This window comes from Stigmatopora nigra, chromosome 20, assembly GCF_051989575.1.
Source record: "Stigmatopora nigra isolate UIUO_SnigA chromosome 20, RoL_Snig_1.1, whole genome shotgun sequence".
Classification (NCBI taxonomy): Eukaryota; Metazoa; Chordata; class Actinopteri; order Syngnathiformes; family Syngnathidae; genus Stigmatopora; species Stigmatopora nigra.
In genome coordinates, this window is record NC_135527.1 from 5,892,351 (window position 1) to 5,913,187 (window position 20,837).

Below are 20,837 nucleotides of genomic sequence, written 5' to 3' on the forward strand. Positions count from 1 at the left end.
TTTGGAGTACTTATGGAACACATAGAAAAAACTGTTTGGCAGAAGAAGCTTTCGCTCGATTTTGCTTTCGTTTTTTTGTCAAATTGTTGGAAAGGAAAATCAAGTTTGTGTCCTGCACCGTCTCACGCCGGCAAAGTCGGTAGTGCTGGAGAAAATTATTGATTATTGCAATAGAAGAAGCGGAAAATACTGAGTTAGAAGTCCTAAAAAATGAGATAAAAGCCAACGTACGTTGTAGGTATTCAAAAAAAATGACATTGATAATGTTCCTGGTCTTCTTCTGAAATATTTTGTGAGATATCTGACAAAACCTAGACAACACACTATTGAAGTTCTATTGTACAATTCTATATATTCACACAAAAACAATTTTTGTTTCTCTTAAAAGTTTTCACAACCACCCGAACACCGTGACCAGACGTTTGGTCACCAGGATGTTTGGTCGCCAGGACGTTTGGTCGTCAGGACGTTTGGTCGCTTAGATGTTTGGTCTCCAGGATGTCTGGTCGCCAGAACGTTTGGTTGCCAGGACGTTTGGTCGTCAGGATGTTTGGTCGCCGGATGTTTGGTTGACGGATGTTTGGTCGCCAGGACGTTTGGTGGCCGGTCTTTTGGTCGCCAGCTCTCAAAATTATATTAATGAGAGAGAGTTTAATATCTAAGAGAGAGTTTAATATCTAAGAGAGAGTTTAATATCAAAGAGAGAGTTTAATATCTAAGAGAGAATTTAATATCTAAGTAATGTTTAATATCTAAGAGAAATAGTTTAAAATCTAAGAGAGAGAGATTAATATCTAAGAGAGAGAGTTTAATATCTGAGTAATGTTTAATATCTAAGTACTGTTTAATATCTAAGTACTGTTTAATATCTAAGTACTGTTGAAACAAGGTCTCAAAATTATATTCAAGAGAGAGTTTAATATCTAAATATATACTGTTTGAAACAGTAGTTAGATACTAAACAGTACTAAGATATTAAACAGTATTTAGATAATAAACAGTGCTTGGATATTAAACAGTACTTAGATATTAAACAGTACATAGATATTTAACAGTACTTAGATATTAAACAGTATTTAGATATTAAACAGAAGCTTAGATATTAAACAGTACTTTGATATTAAACAGTACTTAGATATTAAACAGTACTTAGATATTAAACAGTATTTAGATATTAAACAGTACTTAGATATTAAACAGTACCTAGATATTAAACAGTACTTTGATATTAAACAATACTTTGATATTAAACAGTACTTAGATATTAAACTCTCTCTCATTAATCTAATTTTGAGAGCTAGTTTCAACAGTAAACTCTCTGTCACCATTTGACCGGCGACCAAAAGACCGGCAACCAAACATCCGAGCACCCCAGAACACGGCTCAATTGTTTATACCGCAAACACCAGTGCCACATACTGTGATCACACAATACTTCGACCAGGCTATACAACCCAATGATCAAATAAAATCAGTGTGCGCAAAATCGAACATAGCTCCAACCTAATAAATTAATTGTTAGAACATATTATTCATAACACAACCCAGAAAAACAACCAGCATAACAAACAAGCAAAAAAAATGACTCGCCTCGATCTATCGCAGCGTCTAGTTCGTAAACACACCCTTAAAAAAATGACCTTATCTCCACATAGGCCGCAAACTAAAAGCAAACACTGAATATTTAATAGCAAAGCAGCGAAAAAAAAAAAGAAAAAATATAGGTAAACTACCCTTGGCAGCAAAGAGCCTTTCTCCAAGACTCAATTGTTGGAATCGAACCTTAAATCTGACAAAAGCAAACACGGCTCTGCTAACAAAGCAATTGGATTTGACTTCGGGCAGGACATACTTTTAAGAGGCGGTCCTACCGGAAGCGCCAACAAGTCAACGGCGTTCAAATGAATCTGGCTCAAGTCGAGGAAAGACCAATAACTCATTGGTTAGCCTCTCCAAAGTCCAAAAAAAGAGAAAATTAGGACTGAAAACATTCGCATCTGACAAAATAAAACTCTCCAAGACTCAATTTCCAACTAGTTTTGTTTCTAAAAGTCAAAAAAAAAAATAACGGCTGGGAAGTAAGGGAGTCCTTTATCTGACTCATTTTCATTTGGCTCCTTTGCAAAAAGAGTCGAATCAGAGTCAGTCAAACTGCCTTTGTTTTTGTTCCACTGCTCATAACCCATTAAGTAGATAAGACAAAGTCTCCAGCGAATGAGAGACGCAGTTTGACTGCATACCAATTGGTAAAAAAAAATAAAAATAAAGCCCAACAAGGAGAAGGTAAATAGAACAGAAAAAAAGCAATCACCAATCAAACTACCAATCAAATTAAGGGTAATTCAAATGCAAAACAGTAACATGAACAGTTCCCGAGTGAGTTTATTTCTTTTGGTGTTAGAGTACTTCTAAAAAAAACTGTTTTTTCCATGTTTATTTATTTACCTAAGTATATTCTACCCTTACAAATAGAATTGGTTAAAGAACTAGTTTTGTTACTTGAGTTTTTCAAAAGTAGAGAAATATTTTCCATTAAATTAGCATCATTTGTTGCACAATTTGCTATGAAACCTGCCAAAATAAAACAAGTAGATGAATTTGGTATGAAATATGTACGCAAATGTATGCAAAAACAGTTAAAATTGGAGAAAACTATTTAAAAATGATGCCAAAACACCGAAATAAAACAAGTCATTAGAATTAACATTTTTGCAACAAATAATGTATATTATAATATAATATAAACCATAGGTGGTTGTTGTGAGTGGCAACAAGTCCAATATAAAATTTTAATTCAATTAGGTGTCAAAGTGGTGGCCCGGGGGCCAAATCTGGCCCGCCACGTCATTTTGTGCGGCCCGAGTAAGTAAATCATGAGTGCCCACTTTCGGTATATATATATATATATATATATATATATATATATATATATATATATATATATATATATATATATATATATATATATATATATATATATATATATATATATATATATATATATATATATATATATATATATATATATATATATATATATATATATATATATATATATATATATATATATATATATATATATATATATATATATATATATATATATATATATATATATATATATCAGTCATTGACACTGCGCCTTATAATGTGGTGCGCCCTATAGCTGTAAAAACACAATTTTTCACCAATACCAAATTCCTCCAATACCTTAATGACCCTTGACTTATTAAATACCATCTATCAGTACACGGAAAACTGGTCCGGCATGTCCCTCCATGACCTTCCAAGACACAAATACATGAAAAATCCTCCAGGATAGAAAAAATGAGATAAACCACACACGGCACCCCCTTCTGCTCCCTCCACATTCTATCAGATGGACACATGGACCACGTCTTCAACACATTTATTCCTCAAACCCCCGTGGTGATAGGACGGCATGTTAAATGGCAGCCGCCTCAAAGGATTCTTAGCAGCATATGGCCGCCATACTTTACATATTTGGGCTTAATCTAACCCACCCAAACCCCTTTATGCCCAAATGGTACGATGACACACCAGCGGGGAAGACCTTCATTAAGTATTCCGGCGTTCAAAGCCTTGGCTAAAAGGCGAGAAATAGCGAGAGTTAATAAAGAAAAGGTTGCTGAACCCTTGGTGGGTTTTCTAGCCCGGGAAAAACACAGAAAACGAAACAAATTAAGTTAAAGTTAAAGTAGCAATGTGATAGGTTGATCAATAATTATACTTCTATATAATTATCAATCACTGAAGGAAGATATCTTATTCAATTATTGACATTTAATTAAATAATTTGCATTTCTGGTAACAAGAACCTTATAAGTATCTCCTCGAACATTAATTTGTCGTACGGCTTTAAAGCCATAAATCAAAACAATTATAAGGTTATTGATTAATCAAACATGCGTAATCAAAAACAACATCTGCAACTATAATAACAATTAAGATATTTAACAATAATAAACAGAGGAAACTAAAAAACAAACTGCATTTGAATGAAAACAATCACACCTTCATTTGACATAACAATTGGCGTATTTTCACGACTATAAGGCGCACTTAAAAGTCTTAAATTTTCTCCAAAATAGACAGTGCGTCTTATAATCCAATGCGCCTTATATATGTAAAAAAAAAACAGAAAATCAAAAACAAAAAACAGAACCACCGTCGGATATTATAAAAACACAAACGCCTGAACTGAAACAATACTGTTAAATAGGAAGATGCCATCTTAGTTTACAAAATCTTCCATCATATAGCTCCTCCCCCACTGTATTATAAGGGGCACGGTATTATAAGGTGCACTGTATTATAAGGCGCACTGTACTATAAGGCGCACTGTAGTATAAGGCGCACTGTTACGGCTGGCAGCCTGGACACACACTATGTAGGAGGTGTGTGCTTTCTTTTCTTTACAGGTATCTGCACCTGTGGCTCCACCCCCTGTGACAAAGCCCTGCCCAGGCCAACACAGCTGTAATTAATTCCCCAATCATCCCACCTCCAATCAAGATTCACTTCCTGCCCTTATTTAAACCCTTTTCAGTTGACAGTTTGCCATTGCCCTTGATGCCTTGATGCCTTGCTGAGTTGCAGGCTTGTGAGTATCTTACTCCCTGTTATATTTTATATGTGCTGTTAATGATTTTTGGGTTGCATAGGGGGACTTGAGGTAAGTTTAGACACCCCGGGGTATACACGCACTGTATTATAAGGCGCACTGTATTATAAGGCGCACTGTGTTATAAGGCGCACTGTATTATAAGGTGCACTGTATTATAAGGCGCACTGTATTATAAGGTGCACTGTATTATAAGGTGCACTGTATTATAAGGTGCACTGTATCATAAGGTGCACTGTATCATAAGGTGCACTGTATTATAAGGTGCACTGTATTATAAGGCGCACTTTATTATAAGGCGCACTGTCGATTTTGGAGAAAATGTAAGACTTTTAAGTGCGCCTTATAGTGGTGAAAGTGCAGTAATTGCTATTGACTTCCAGGTATGAAGCACTCACTACACAGTCACTTCTAGAGCCAGCCATTTTTGATGTTTTGGATTTTTTTGTATAAAATCTTGCAGTGGAGGAGGAGCTATATGATGGAAGACTTTGTAAACTAAGATGGCATCTGCATATTTCACAGTATTGTTTCAGTTCAGGCGTTTGTGTTTTTTTAATATCCGACAGTGGTGGTTTTTCGTTTTTGGTTTTCTGTTTTTTTTCCATATATAAGGCGCACTGGATTATAAGGCACCCTGTCTATTTTGGAGAAAATTTAAGACTTTTAAGTGCGCCTTATAGTCGTTAAAATACGATAATAGTATTACAGAATAAACCCAACACAATGTGTAACGGTGGCAATACGACTCACATCACCCAAAAAGGTGGACGAGTGTCATTTGTAAAAATATTTTTGTTAAAACATGGTTCTGATTGGGTGGGAATACAAATTCCGCTTAGTAGACTCATTTATATTGCATATAGTGTCTTTTCACAGCTTAAGTAAGATGGAGACAGCTGGAATTTAAAGTGCTGTAATAATTCAAAGGATCAGATAGTGAGAGGTGAAATATTGAGAGATATAGAATTGTGTTAAAGGGCTTTGTGTCTCTCCGTCTTTTCAATTATTAACAAAGTCCGCTGAGATTCGGAACTTACGTGCTAGGCTTCAAAACTGCTCACATTTGCCTGGCGCACATTATTGGTAAATATACATTATCGAATAATCTAACGTACTTCCCGTAACTAAAAGACTAGACTTTTCTAAAAAGCTGGCTTAATTTGATCCAGTTTATAGAGTGGTACCTCGACATACAAGTAATTTAAGATAAGAGTAACTTTTCGGGCAAATATTTATCTTGAGATACGAGACAAAGTGTACATAACTCCCTGGTGTAATGTTTCTAGGAGCACTGGGCGGAGCGTTGTATTTTTTTGTGTTTTTTTTCCCGTTAGTCAGTGCGAGAGGCGGAGCTTGTTTGCTAATACGAGAGGAGTATATACTACTTCTTGTGGGGAAGTGGTCGTGCGTTATTCTATTGTGAGGACATTTGTGTGCATCATTTTCGGAATATTTTTAAAGGAATACCAAACAACTCTCGATAGGTTGCATCTGAAAGTCAGGGTGGAGGCGGGGCCAATACAGCAAACCAGGTAGAAGAAAGCTATCAAAATTTAAAACAACGTTTAGTGTAAGGCACCGGTAGATGAATTCGGTAGGAAATGTGTTCGCAAATATATGAAAAACAGCAAAAATAGGAAAAAACTATTTATAAATTATGCCAAAACACCGTCATTTAAAACATCATTAGAATTAAAACATATTTCAACAAATAATATATATATTAATATAATATAAACCATGTGTGAATGTTGTGAGTGGCAACAAGCCCAAAATAAACTTTTTATTCACTTAGGTCTCAAAGTGGCGGCCCTGGGGCCAAATCTGGCCCGCCGCATCATTTTTAGCGGCCCGAGAAAGTAAATCATGAGTGGTGACTTTCAGTTTTAGGATCAAATTCAAATGAAGAGTATTGATGTATATTAAATTTCCTAATTTTTCCCCTTTTAAATCAATAATTGTCATTTTTTAATACATTTTTAGGTGTTTTTTGCTCAAAAATCATTTTGTAAAATCTAAAAAATATATTTAAAAAAAGCTAAAATAAACAGTTTTAGATCTATAAAAAAAACTCAATATCCAGGGCCTTTAATTCAGTTCATTTAATCCATTTATTGAAAAAAAAACACATTTTTGAGTACCTCTACGGTATAACCCAATTTCCTTTAAACTTCTTTGTTATGTTACGAGCGCGTTGCAATGCAAAAACTGTCAAATTTCAGTGCTTTTAAACACATTTTACTACTACTAAACCCCTAGTTATTGGTTACTTTGATAATAGATGACGAATTAGAACAAACAAAAAATTTAAGATGTATTGACACTGCATTCAAATCTCCAGCTTGTTTATTTCCATAACATTTCTAAAGCCAACTATTGACCACTCCCCCTTTGGAAAAGACACTTAAGCCAGCATGAGTGAGTCATTAAATCTTTATGGTCACTTTCCACTTTTACACAACCATCATCTGTCAGGAGTGATGCACTAAGTTGTTTGGAGACCCTCTTAGCTTACCCGCCACTGTATTTAAAATGTCCGTTAGATGTCCGCCACGCTATATAATTAAGAACACATATGCCTGACAGAAAACCCACCACATAGAAAGACCAAAACACTCAGCTGCCATTGCCAGTTAAATAAAACATTCAGAAAATATTGCTTAGGATATAAATGCTCGTTTTGGGATGAAATTGAAGCGCCTAAAACAACAGCCCGCCATATATATATATATATATATATATATATATATATATATATATATATATATATATATATATATATATATATATATATATATATATATATATATATATATATATATATATATATATATATATATATATATATATATATATATATATATATATATATATATATATATATATATATATATATATATATATATATATATATATATATATATATATATATATATATATATATATATATATATATATATATATATATATATATATATATATATATATATATATATAGATATATATATATATATATATATATATATAGATATATATATATATATATATATATATATATATATATATATATATATATATATATATATATATATATATATATATATATATATATATATATATATATATATATATACACATACACATACACATACACACACATATATATATATGTGTATATATATATACATATGTGTATATATATATACATACATAGGTTTTAAAAATTATGTTTAAACTAAAAACTGAAAAAAATTATTAAAAAATGAAAATCAGGAAATTTAATATGCACCACCGGTGTCAAAGTGGCTGTCCGGGGGCCAAATCTGGCCCGCCGTATCATTTTATGTGGCCCGAGAAAGTAAATCATGTGCCAACTTTCTGTTTTAGGATCAAATTAAAATAAATAATATAAATGTATATTAAATTTCCTGATTTTCCCCCTTTCAACCAATAATTGTAATTATTTAATCAATATTTTTTTGTGTTTTCAGTTAAAAAATGAATTTGGAAAATCTCAAAATATATTAAAAAATTGCTAAAATAAACATTGTTTTAGATCTAAACAAAACAGAATATCCAGGGCTTTTAATCCAGTTCTTTTAATCCATTTATTAAAAAAAAATCTAAATATTATATCTAAAATGGTCCGGCCCACATAAAATCAATTCTGACACCCTAATATATACATCTATACTCATCATTTTAATTCAATCCTAAAACAAAAAGTCCCTACTCATGATTTACTTTCCCGGGCCACACAAAATGATCCGGCGGACCATATTCGGCCCCCCGACCACCACTTTGACACACAAGATCTAAAAGAACTGGCCAATATGACCCTGCAGCATTCCATAGGGTAATTTTCCACAAATAACAACACACACACACACGAGTTGTCCGGTCAGGCCTTTTTCTACACAAGCAATTTCATGGACTGAATGCCTCTGATTGCCACTTTTGGATTGTCGCTCATTAGTGGAGTCTGAGAGCTCAAAATGCACAACACAAAATGCATCCTCTTCCAAGGTCCATTTTGTCTTTTTTTTTCCTCTGCTTTGCTTCCCCGGAAACCGTAATTGTGGTGTCAAATGTGATGGAAAGTCTGACAGGGTCGTTAAAGGGAGGACAATCTTCAGACTTTGAATACAAAAGGCAATCAACACCATTTCCAAAAGCAGGATCGAGCCTGGATCCTTGGTTTTCTTGATCTTAGTAGCATCAGTCGTAATAAATATGACTATTTTCTTCTATATTTTTGGTGTGGCAGCTGTTTTCTGCCACACACACCTAGCTAGAATCCTCTACTCTACTCAGGCGTGAAGGTTCCAATCAGAGAGACACATTAGCGCACAGCAACACTTTGCCTTGAGCTCTTGTTGATGTTTAATGTTTCATTTCTGACAACTGGCAACATTTAGTGGCCCGATTCGCGTAGAAAACAAACATGGGAAGGCGATAGAAACGGTAAACGGAAGCATGAAAAAGGTTTAATTCACTTACAAATGCTTCTACATAACAAATGTTACAGGTTATGTAACATTTTGATGTGTAACCGACTGTTCCGTTATGCGAAAACAAGATTCAGGTTACAAAATCGGCCAAAATGTAGATATATTTTCTGAATGTGTATGTTTTTAAATGCTTGTTATTCATTTAAACAAAACGATAAATCAGTTTTGTGTTTTTTACATCTTATATTTTTTGTAAAAAATGGTGACACTTGAAAAGGTGTATACATAGTATACACCTATACCTACTTCCCATACATGTATACATATACATACATATACATATATACACATATACACGTACACAAATACACACACATATATACACATACACAATTACATATATATACATATCTACACATATACATACATGTCTACACCTATATACATATAAATACATACATACACATATACAAATATACATATATACATATATACATATATACACATACAAATATACATATATATACATACATATACATACATATCCATACATATATACACACATGTATACATATATGCACACATGTATACAAATATATACATGTATACATATATACACATGTATACAAATATATACATGTATACATATATACACATGTATACAAATATATACACACGTATACATATATGCACACATGTATACAAATATATACATGTATACATATATACACATGTATACAAATATATACACACATGTATACATATATACACATGTATACATATATACACATGTATACACATGTACATATATACACATATGTATACATATATAGACATATATGCACACATACAAATATACACATATATATACATATATGCACACATATATACACATTCATATATACACATATATACATATATATACATATATGCACACATACGTATAAACACACATACATATATACACATCTGTATATATACATATATGTATACATATATATACACATCTGTATACATATATACACACATTTATACACACAGATAGATACATATATACACATACATTTATACACACATATACATATATACACATACATTTATACACACATACATATATACACATACATTTATACACACACATACATATATACACATGCATTTATACACACATACATATATACACACATATACATATATACACATACATTTATACACACATACATATATACACACATATACATATATACACATACATTTATACACACATACATATATACACATACATTTATACACACATACATATATACACACATATACACATATACACATACATTTATACACACATACATATATACACATATTTACACATCTGTATATATACACATATGTATACATATATACACATTTATACACACATATACACACTTATTTATTACCTATGTATTTATGTCAAAATGCATTCCTCTGTGTCTGTATTCTCACCCTCTTGCTACTGTAACAATGAAATTTCCCAAATACGGGATGAATAAAGTAATCTAATCTAATCTAAAAATCACCCTAATTACAAATACAATTCATTTCCCAAGTACAGGTATCAGTGCATTTCTTAAACTCCTATATAACTACACATAATTCCCCAGATTGAAACGACAAATTAATGGAAAATAATCCACGTTTTGTAACAGTAAACAGTTCATTATTACAAAAGGTGACATCTGCATGTCAAACCTTACTTTAGCAAATTAGCTCATTAGCTAGAAACGCCTCACTGCTAGCTCTTATTTATTCAGCGTCCCTAATTAGTTAAAGCAAACGAGCTCAAATAGGAGTCGAAAAGAAAAGAATTACAAAAGCCCCACGCATATTTTTCAAACAAACGGGGGCGCTGAGTCGCAGCCAAACGCCAGCCAGCTGATCACAAGAAAATTAAACGCCACTGAAGCTTGTAAACAAATATTCCAACAGTGCTCGACACAATGGCGGCCATGTTTAGTACGAAATAAACCAGCTCGAAGCAGAATGCCTTTTCATGTATGACGGCTCTTTAAAAAAGCTTTAAAATCGCATGTATTTGTATCCAAAAAAATCATTATATCTTGTTGTTATGGCAACAGAACTGCGTACTCAAATACCGAATCAAAAGATTCAGTCATTAAAGTAAATAAAACATTTGTAATCCCATTTATTTTTAGATGAAATTAAGTAATCAAAATGGTGCTTTTGTTGTCACGCTCCAGGAGGGGGTGCATGATCTCCCCCATCTGTCACAACTTCATCATATCACATCACGCGTGGCATTTTCTGTCCCATGACAGCTTTTAAAGGAAACCAGTCCATCTGGTGTTGGTTCTTAAACACATGCCCATTATTTTTATTTTACTTCCTCTCAAACCACCGTGTCCAATTAGAAGAGAAGATTTTACCGGATAATATACCTATATTTATCTCCGGATTAGTGACACGACATGCACACAAAATAAGGTACTGTATTTTCTTGCATATAAGCCGCATTTGTGTATAAGCCGGACCCTTAAAATTGCCTTAAAATTGGTTGGATTTGACAATTGCTTTCGTATAAGATGTCCTCGGATTCACAATTTTTACCTCGATATTTGTGGGAAAAGATTGTCTACTGCACGTGTGTCAAAGTGGCGGCCCGGGGGCCAAATCTGGCCCGCCCCATCATTTTGTGTGGGTCGAGTAAGTAAATCATGAGTACCAACATTTTTGTTTTAGAATCAAATTCAAATGAAGATTATAGATCAATAATTTAAAGTTTCATTTTAGTTCATTTGGTCACCAGACGTTTGGTCGCCCGGACGTTTGGTTGCCTGGACGTTTGGTCACCCATGTCAATGTATAATTTTGAGAGCTGGTTTCAACAGTAAACTCTGTCATGTTGTCAAACGTCCGGGCGACCAAACGTCCGGGCGACCAAACGTCCGGGCGACCAAACGTCCGGACGACCAAACGTCCGGGCAAACCAAACGTCCGGGCGACCAAACGTCCGGGCGACTAAACGTCCGGGCGACCAAACGTCTGGGCGACCAAACGTCCGGGCGACCAAACATCCGGGCGACCAAACGTCTGGGCGACCAAACGTCCGGGCGACCAAACGTCCGGGCGACCAAACGTCCGGGCGACCAAACGCCCGGGCGACCAAACGTCCGGGCGACCAAACGTCCGGGCGACCAAACGTCCGGGCGACCAAACGTCCGGGCGACCAAACGTCCGGGCGACCAAACGTTCGGGCGACCAAACGTCCGGTCGACCAAACGTTCGGGCGACCAAACGTCCGGTCGACCAAACATCCTGGCGACCAAACGTCCGGCAACCAATTTTCCCCTTCAAAGTAACACATTTGTACTCCCTATTAAAACCAAGAATATGGAGGTGAACATTGCGAATCAGGGGCGACCAAACATCCTGGCAACCAAACATCCTGGCAACCAAACATCCTGGCAACCAAACATCCTGGCGACCAAACGTCCGGGCGACCAAACATCCTGGCGACCAATCATCCTGGAGACCAAACGTTCAGGCGACCAAACGTCCGGGCGACCAACCGTCCAGGCGACCAACCGTCCAGGCGACCAACCGTCCAGGCGACCAACCGTCCAGGCGACCAACCGTCCAGGCGACCAACCGTCCAGGCGACCAACCGTCCAGGCGACCAAACGTCTGGGCGACCAAACGTCCGAGTGACCAAACGTCGAAATACCCTCGAGGTACTACTGTATGCATATTCTACCTTGTTGGAAATAGCATTGCAAGTGTTATTACAGTAATACCTTGAGATATTTGGAAATAAATGACAGTATTGTCTTATTTATGCGCATATAAGCCGTACCCTTGATTCAGTCATCATTTTTTGGCGACAAATACAGCGTATATCCCAGAAAATACAGTAATTTAAGCTTAAATTGATGATTCCATCAGCGTCACTCCACTTTTATATGACATTTAAAAAAAAACAAAAGACTTAAAGCCAGTGTAACAATAGAAAGCACAAGAATAAACGAATAAAGGCTCTTTAGGGATTAACACTATAATCCATGATTCTTCATGCCAATGTGGTATTTTATGCCCCTCCCTCCTCTCTTCTATACTTATTAGGAGCTATTGTGCCAGCATATAAAAAAAAAAGATTAATTACAGTCACAAGACCAGAGTGATTACTTCAGGTCAGCTCGTAAATCTCAAGTCTGGTCTGAAAGTGCGCATCAAAAAAAATAAAAATCTGATTCGATAGAGTGAAACAAGATTATTATTATATTTTAATCCACCCCCTCAACTGCCATGATGTATAATTACAATGTTGGTGAAAAGGTGTGCATTAAAGTCAATCAATTCCCACAGACGCTCATTTAATTAAAACTAATTGTCAGTGAAAGGTCACCAGTGAAGGCGGGAGAGAGATTATTAATAGCTATCGTTCAGAAACTCGATTCAAATCAATACGTCTTTTGGAATATTTCACGAGTATTAAATAAGATAATTGTTGCTTTGACATAACGAGCATTTTTTTTTGCCATCTCAGACTGATTTACATTCATCGAACGTATTGCTTCAAAGCGAGAACGCCACTTGAGCGTCCTAGCGGTTAGCGACTTGGCATTTTTAACGGGGGTCCCATCTGCTGACCCCCCCACCCTCAAAGAAAAAAAAGAATATATATATATATACACATGTATACATATATATACACATGTATACATATATATACACATGTATACATATATACACATGTATACATATATATACACATGTATACATATATATACACATGTATACATATATACACATGTATACATATATACACATGTATACATATATACACACATATATACATTTATACACACATATATACATATATAAACACATATATACATATATACACACATATATACATATATAAACACATATACTCACATATATACATATATACACACATATATACATATATAAGCACATGTATACACACATATACATATACATATATATATATATATATATATATATATATATATATATATATATATATATATATATATATATATATATATATATATATATATATATATATATATATATATATATATATATATATATATATATATACACACACACATATATATATACCTATATACACACATATATATATGCATATATACACACATATATACATACATTTATATATATCCAAATATACATATACATATATACATAAACATATACACACATATATACTCAAACGTATACACATTTACACACATATATACACACACACAATTATTAATAATTGTTGCTTTGACTTAACAAGGTTTTTTGCCATCTCAGACTGATTTACATTCATCGAGCGCATTGCATTAGAGCGAGAACGCCGAGACTTGATCGCCGCCATTGACCGTCCTAGCGGTTAGCGTATTCGACGACTCTGCATTTTTGACGGGGGTCCCATCTGGTGCCGTTCTCTGGGCGCCGCGCCAAGAAAAAAGCCCCCCACCCTCAAAATAAATAGTGGTGAGGGAGCGCACGTACCACCCGGGGTGACGGACTGGGGTCATGCATATGAATGAGCATCTGTGGTGGACACAGAGCATTCTTGTCGAGATCGTTTCTGGGCGGTGCGACAGGTGTGTGTTGATCTTTTTGCGGGTCTTGAAGATATGGGGAAGATAAAAAATTAATAAAAGCCAAGTACAGAGTGAGTGATCTGATGCAAGCTGAAAATAAGGCATGTTTTGGTGCAACTTTTCTGCAATTAGGATCATAGTGATAGTATGGAATGTAATATATAGACACTAGATGAAGGTTTAGTAGTAGTAGTGGTAATGGGGGGTTGTTACACATCTAATAGTTGGAGTTGTTGTAGTCGTAGGAATATAGTCTGTGTTATATATACATTATATGAAGCTGTAGTAGTAGTAGTGGTATTAATAGTGATGCAAGTGTTATACATCTAATAGATGAAGCTGTAGCGCTATGGGTTGTGTTAAATATACACAAAATGAAGCTTTAGTAGTAGTAGTAGTAGTAGTAGTAATAGTAGAAGTAATAGTAGAAGTAATAGTAGATGTAATAGTAGATGTAATAGTAGATGTAATAGTAGAAGTAATAGTAGAAGAAATAGTAGAAGAAATGGTAGAAGAAATGGTAGAAGTAATGGTAGAAGTTATAGTAGAAGTAATAGTAGAAGTAATAGTAGAAGTAATAGTAGATGTAATAGTAGATGTAATAGTAGATGTAATAGTAGATGTAATAGTAGAAGTAATAGTAGAAGTAATAGTAGAATAAATAGTAGAGGTAATAGTGGAAGTAATAGTGGAAAAAAGTAGAAATATTAGTAGAAGTAATAGTAGTAGTAGCAATAGTAGAAATAATAGTAGTAGTAGCAATAGTAGAAGTAATAGTAGTAGTAGCAATAGTAGAAGTAATAGTAGTAGTAGCAATAGTAGAAGTAATAGTAGTAGTAGCAATAGTAGAAGTAATAGTAGTAGTAGCAATAGTAGAAGTAATAGTAGTAGTAGCAATAGTAGAAGTAATAGTAGTAGTAGCAATAGTAGAAGTAATAGTAGTAGTAGCAATAGTAGAAGTAATAGTAGTAGTAGCAATAGTAGAAGTAATAGTAGTAGTAGCAATAGTAGAAGTAATAGTAGTAGTAGCAATAGTAGAAGTAATAGTAGTAGTAGCAATAGTAGAAGTAATAGTAGTAGTAGCAATAGTAGAAGTAATAGTAGTAGTAGCAATAGTAGAAGTAATAGTAGTAGTAGCAATAGTAGTAGTGGTAATAGTAGTAATAGTAGAAGTAATGGGGGGTTGTTATACATCTTATAGTTTTGAGCTGTAGTAGTCGTAGTCATATGGGTGTTATATGTACACATTATATGAAGCTGTAGTAGTGGTAATAGTAGTAGTAGTAGTATTAATAGTAAAACATCTAATAGATGGAGCTGTAGTGGTATGAGTTGTGTTATATATACACGAGTTGAATCTATAGTAGTAGTAGAACTGAGGGGTTGGTATGTAATAGAGGCATCTGTAGTAGAACAAATAGTAATCGTTGTGTTATATAGAAACTGGATGAAGCTCTAGTATTACTAGTAGTAGTAGTAGTAATAGGGGTGTTGCACATCCAATAGATGGGATTGAAATACTTGTAGTGGTTAGGGGTTGTGTTATACATCAACTAAATGGAGCTGTTGTAGTAGTAGGAGTAGTAATAAGTATATTGTACATCAACTTAATGGAGCTGTACTAAAGGGAATTTCTTACAATACTTAACCAATATCAATCTATATTTCTGCAATCTGCCACAAAGCTGCCATTTTACTGCTTTATAAATCACATTTTTTTCTAGTCAACAAAAAATAGGATAGTCCATTTGTGAGACTCAGTATTCTTTAAAAAAAAAACAACAACGAGGATTGAATTATCACAAAATCTGGGATCAATGTCTCTAGGTGTGGGATGGGGCTCGAGTCCAAATCCACTCCCATGTCGGCCTCAACATTCCATCACCGACCAACATGCGAGAGGGCGTGAGTGCGCACGTGGGCGGCCGCCCGTCGTCTTATCTCGCTTCGGCAGGCCACTCTACCGCCACGCACTCCAAAGAGCCCCCTCGTTGTCATTCATGGCTTCACGCGTCTTCGGGAAAATGTCACCGCCAGAGGAAAGGAACGGTGGGCGAGGAGGGGCAGCCGGCAGCACATGCAAGGCACCAATTCCAAAGTGCTTTGGGTTTGAAGTCCCACACAGTCGCCAGTTTACCTCCGTGGGGTTCTGTTATCTCTCTTAGCTACGTCGCCCCCTACACCCCACCAAACGTGGCGCACACCGGTGATAAATGCCTTCATTACTTAAGTACTACAATAATATTTCTGTCTACAGCATCTGTTATTGACTCAAAGGATGAACTCGAACTTTTGCTCCAGCACCCCCCACTTTCAATGGATTGGATATCTACTAGCGCGACCTAGATCTGAAAAAAGTACAACGTTCTGGATGATTTTCGACATTTCATACCGGCGCAAGCAGGGAAATCCATTAGGCACTTTAAGAGCGGCATAGCGTCCATTAGCGTCAGCTGGTAGCGGATGGCTCACCAGGTCGCCATCATATATAATGAGCGTTATGCATTATGACCGTTATTTTATCTCTGGACACGTCTATATAGGGCGGAAAAATGTAGAAATGTGGACAAACTGGGGTTTAAAAAAAGAGTTGTTTGTGTTGGTTTCTGCAGGTGTTTTGATTACTGGTTTTAGTCGTACCTGAGTATGTGAGTTGCACCTGAGTATGATTAATACCTGAGTATAAGTCGCCCCCGTGTATATGTCACAACCGAGTATGTCAGTCGGACCCGAGTATGTTAGTTGCACCTGAGTATGAGTATCACCTGAGTATAAGTCGCACCAGGGTATGTGGATTGCACCAGAGTATGTGAGTTGCACCTGAGTATGAGTCTCACCTGAGTATAAGTCTCACCTGAGTATAAGTCTCACCTGAGTATGAGTCTCACCTGAGTATAAGTCGCACCTGAGTATGAGTCTCACCTGAGTATAAGTCGCACCTGAATATAAATAGCACCCGAGTATAAGACGCACCCGGGTATGTGAGTCGTACCCGAGTATGTGAATCGCACCAGAGTATATGAGTGGCACCCAAGTACTTGACTCGTACCCGAGTGTAAGCCACACCCAAGTATGTGAGTCATATCTGAGTATAAGTCGCACCCAAGTATGTGAGTGGCATCAGAGTAAGTGAATCGCACCAGAGTATGTGAGTGGCACCCAAGTACTTGACTCGTACCCGAGTGTAAGCCACACCCAAGTATGTGAGTCATATCTGAGTATAAGTCGCACCCAAGTATATGAGTCACAACGGAGTATGTGAGTCGCACCCGAGAATGTGAGTCGCACCGGAGTATGTGATTCGCACCTGAGTATGTGATTCGCACCTGAGTATGAGTCGCCCCGAATAGGTGAGTCGCACCCGAATAGGTGAGTCGCACCCGAATAGGTGAGTCGCACCCGAATAGGTGAGTCACATACAAATAGGTGAGTCAAACACAAATAGGTGAGTCAAACACAAATAGGTGAGTCAAACACAAATAGGTGAGTCAAACACAAAGAGTTGAGTCACACACAAATAGGTGAGTCGTACCCGAGTATGAGTTGCACCCAAGTATGAGTCGCACCTGTGTATGAGTCGCACGCGGGTTTGTGAGGCTTACCCGGATAAAAATATACCTTTTTTGTATTTGAAACAAAAAACAAACATGTTAAATTAACAATAAACTAGAGAACAACAAGCTTAATAGCCACCTGTTTGCAAATGTTTTTCATATAACTATAACCTAAAAAAATACAATTAAATAAGACTCTAGTTTAGCCAAACTATGAAAAAATATAGTGACCAGAAAATACGCTAAAACACAAAGTGACCAAACACTCTAGATAAAATCTCTATCTTCATTTTTATTATATTAAAATCCAAGCCATGTACTATACCTTAAATAGACAGACAATTCCAACATACTTTGACATTTTATTTCATATTTCCACATCGCCTTCTCCTTGAAACCCATTTTTTTCTGACTAGATTGCTGGTTTATGTTGACGGACAGTTCCATTAGCATTAGCGTGTCCATATCTACGTTTTCTGGACACGGAGAAGCAACATTTGATGTTTTTCCCGTGCTATTTTTTCACGGTTTATTGGGTTAAATTATGGGCTGCTATTTGTACGTTTGTATTCAAACGGCGTCAAATCCGATGGAAACAACAAGCAATTGAAGAGCAATCAAAATGAATGAGGGCCTTTTGTAAAGTACAAGTCAAAGCCAAAAGGGGGCGTGGTCGGGTTGAAATGGCCAATCGGCGATGGGTTGATTGCGAGCCCCCCCCCCTTCGACAATAAATAGGAAAATCATAAGCGCCGGCGACACTTTGTTGAATGTCGTTAACCTTTCGCACACCAGCGATCGTTGTTAATCAAAAAGCCGAACGTTTCAAAAGGAACGAGTGAAGCGGATTTGATTTCAACTCCAGTGGATGATTGGACTCGTTTTACGCTACTCTTTGAATCTGTGTACGTTAATATCGATTGGTCGCTAGGAGAAAAGAAATTCAAGGGGGTGCTTGGGATAAATGGTATAAGTAAGTGGCCTTGAGTTGGAGTTTGATTTCTGTACTAAGGCGAACATAAGTTAATTAAACATTTATATTCAGGTTAGTGAACATATATATACAGTGGTACCTTGACATATGAGAAATTTGAGATATGAGTAAAATTTCGGGCAAATATTTATCTTGAGATACGAGACAAATTGTTCGTAACTCCCTGGTGTAAATTCTCGATGAGCACTGGGCGGAGCGTTGCATTTTTTTAAGTGTTTTTTTTCCCGTTAGTCATTGCAAATGGCGGAGCTTTTTTGTTAATATGAGAGGAGTATATATACTACTTCTTGTTGGCAAGTGGTCGTGCGTTATCATATTGTGAGGACATTTGTGTGCATTATTTTCAGGATATTTTGAAGGGAATACAAAAGCAAACTATCATTGATAGGTTGCATCGAAAGTCAGGGTGGAGGCGGGGCCAATAGAGCCAACCCGGGTGAAGTAAGGTATCAAAATATCAAACTAATTTAGAATTAAATTTAGTGTGAGGTTAGATTAAACTTATTTTTGAGTGTCTACATCGTAATCCAACTTCATTTACATTTGTTCATGTTATGTTACCAGCGCGTTGCCATGCAAAAAGTGTAATTTTAGTACTATTAAACACATTTTAGTACTATTAAACCACTAGTTATTTGCTACTTTATTAATAGATGGCGAATTAGAACAAATACAAATGTTTTTCCAATCCAATATCCTGTTTTTGGTGTTTTTTCTTTGGGTTGCATTGTGTTTAGTTCATTTCTATGGGAAACGTTCATTTGAGTTACAAGAAAAATCAACATACAAGCTCAGTCCCTGAACGAATTAAGGTTGTATCTCAAGTGGTAATGATATTGGTGTAGTATGTTAAATGTTTTAGTTTCCATGTAAGAAAAACAATGGTAAAAATAGAATTTGGTGCAAAACAGGCACTTTGGTTACGTTTTTTCAACGGCAAACTCTGATTGGTTGGCAGGCAAACCAGTTTATTTTTGGCTGCCATTGATGGCTTTCACGTTTAATTTAATTTTGGTGGGAAATCCGGGCTTCTTATTGTTGATTCAGGGATATTTACAGCTTACTTCCTATCAGTTTGAGGCATTTTAAGGTTCTTTGATAACTCATTGACTACAACCCATAGAGGGCGCCATTTTGACCATGCCTACGGACAAGAAAATAAAAATAACACAAAAAAATAGCATTTGAAGCTGTTTGTACAGTATGAATGAGCTCCAAATTGCCCACTAGGGGGCCCAATCCAGACCGTGCCCCGCAATATCGGCTTTTAAAGTAAAATAATTTATACTAGTGACATGTTTTAATCAAGCTTTTTCTAATAAAACGCTTCAGGCCATTCCAGCAAATGAAAAACGCACCATTTTGCTTTGCTTAAATGTTAAAACCTACGTTTAAATAATAAAAACAGACCCGAGTTTCAGTGGGTAAGTTGGAAAATACACACGAGTGGGTTTATTCGGGGAAAGGAGTGTATCAAACAGGGGGAAAAAGCAATATTAATCAAGAAAATAAATGTACTCGGTGTGGGAATGTGTCCAAATGTGTCCATGATAG

The 20,837-nt window shown here is 35.7% G+C and overlaps 1 protein-coding gene across 9 annotated transcripts in view; it reads right to left on the minus strand.

Moving 5' to 3' along the window:
- The window catches only part of nrxn2b (neurexin 2b), a 369,603-nt gene that overhangs the window by 264,060 nt on the left and 84,706 nt on the right, over positions 1-20,837 (minus strand). The gene's annotated exons all lie outside the window — the stretch shown is intronic.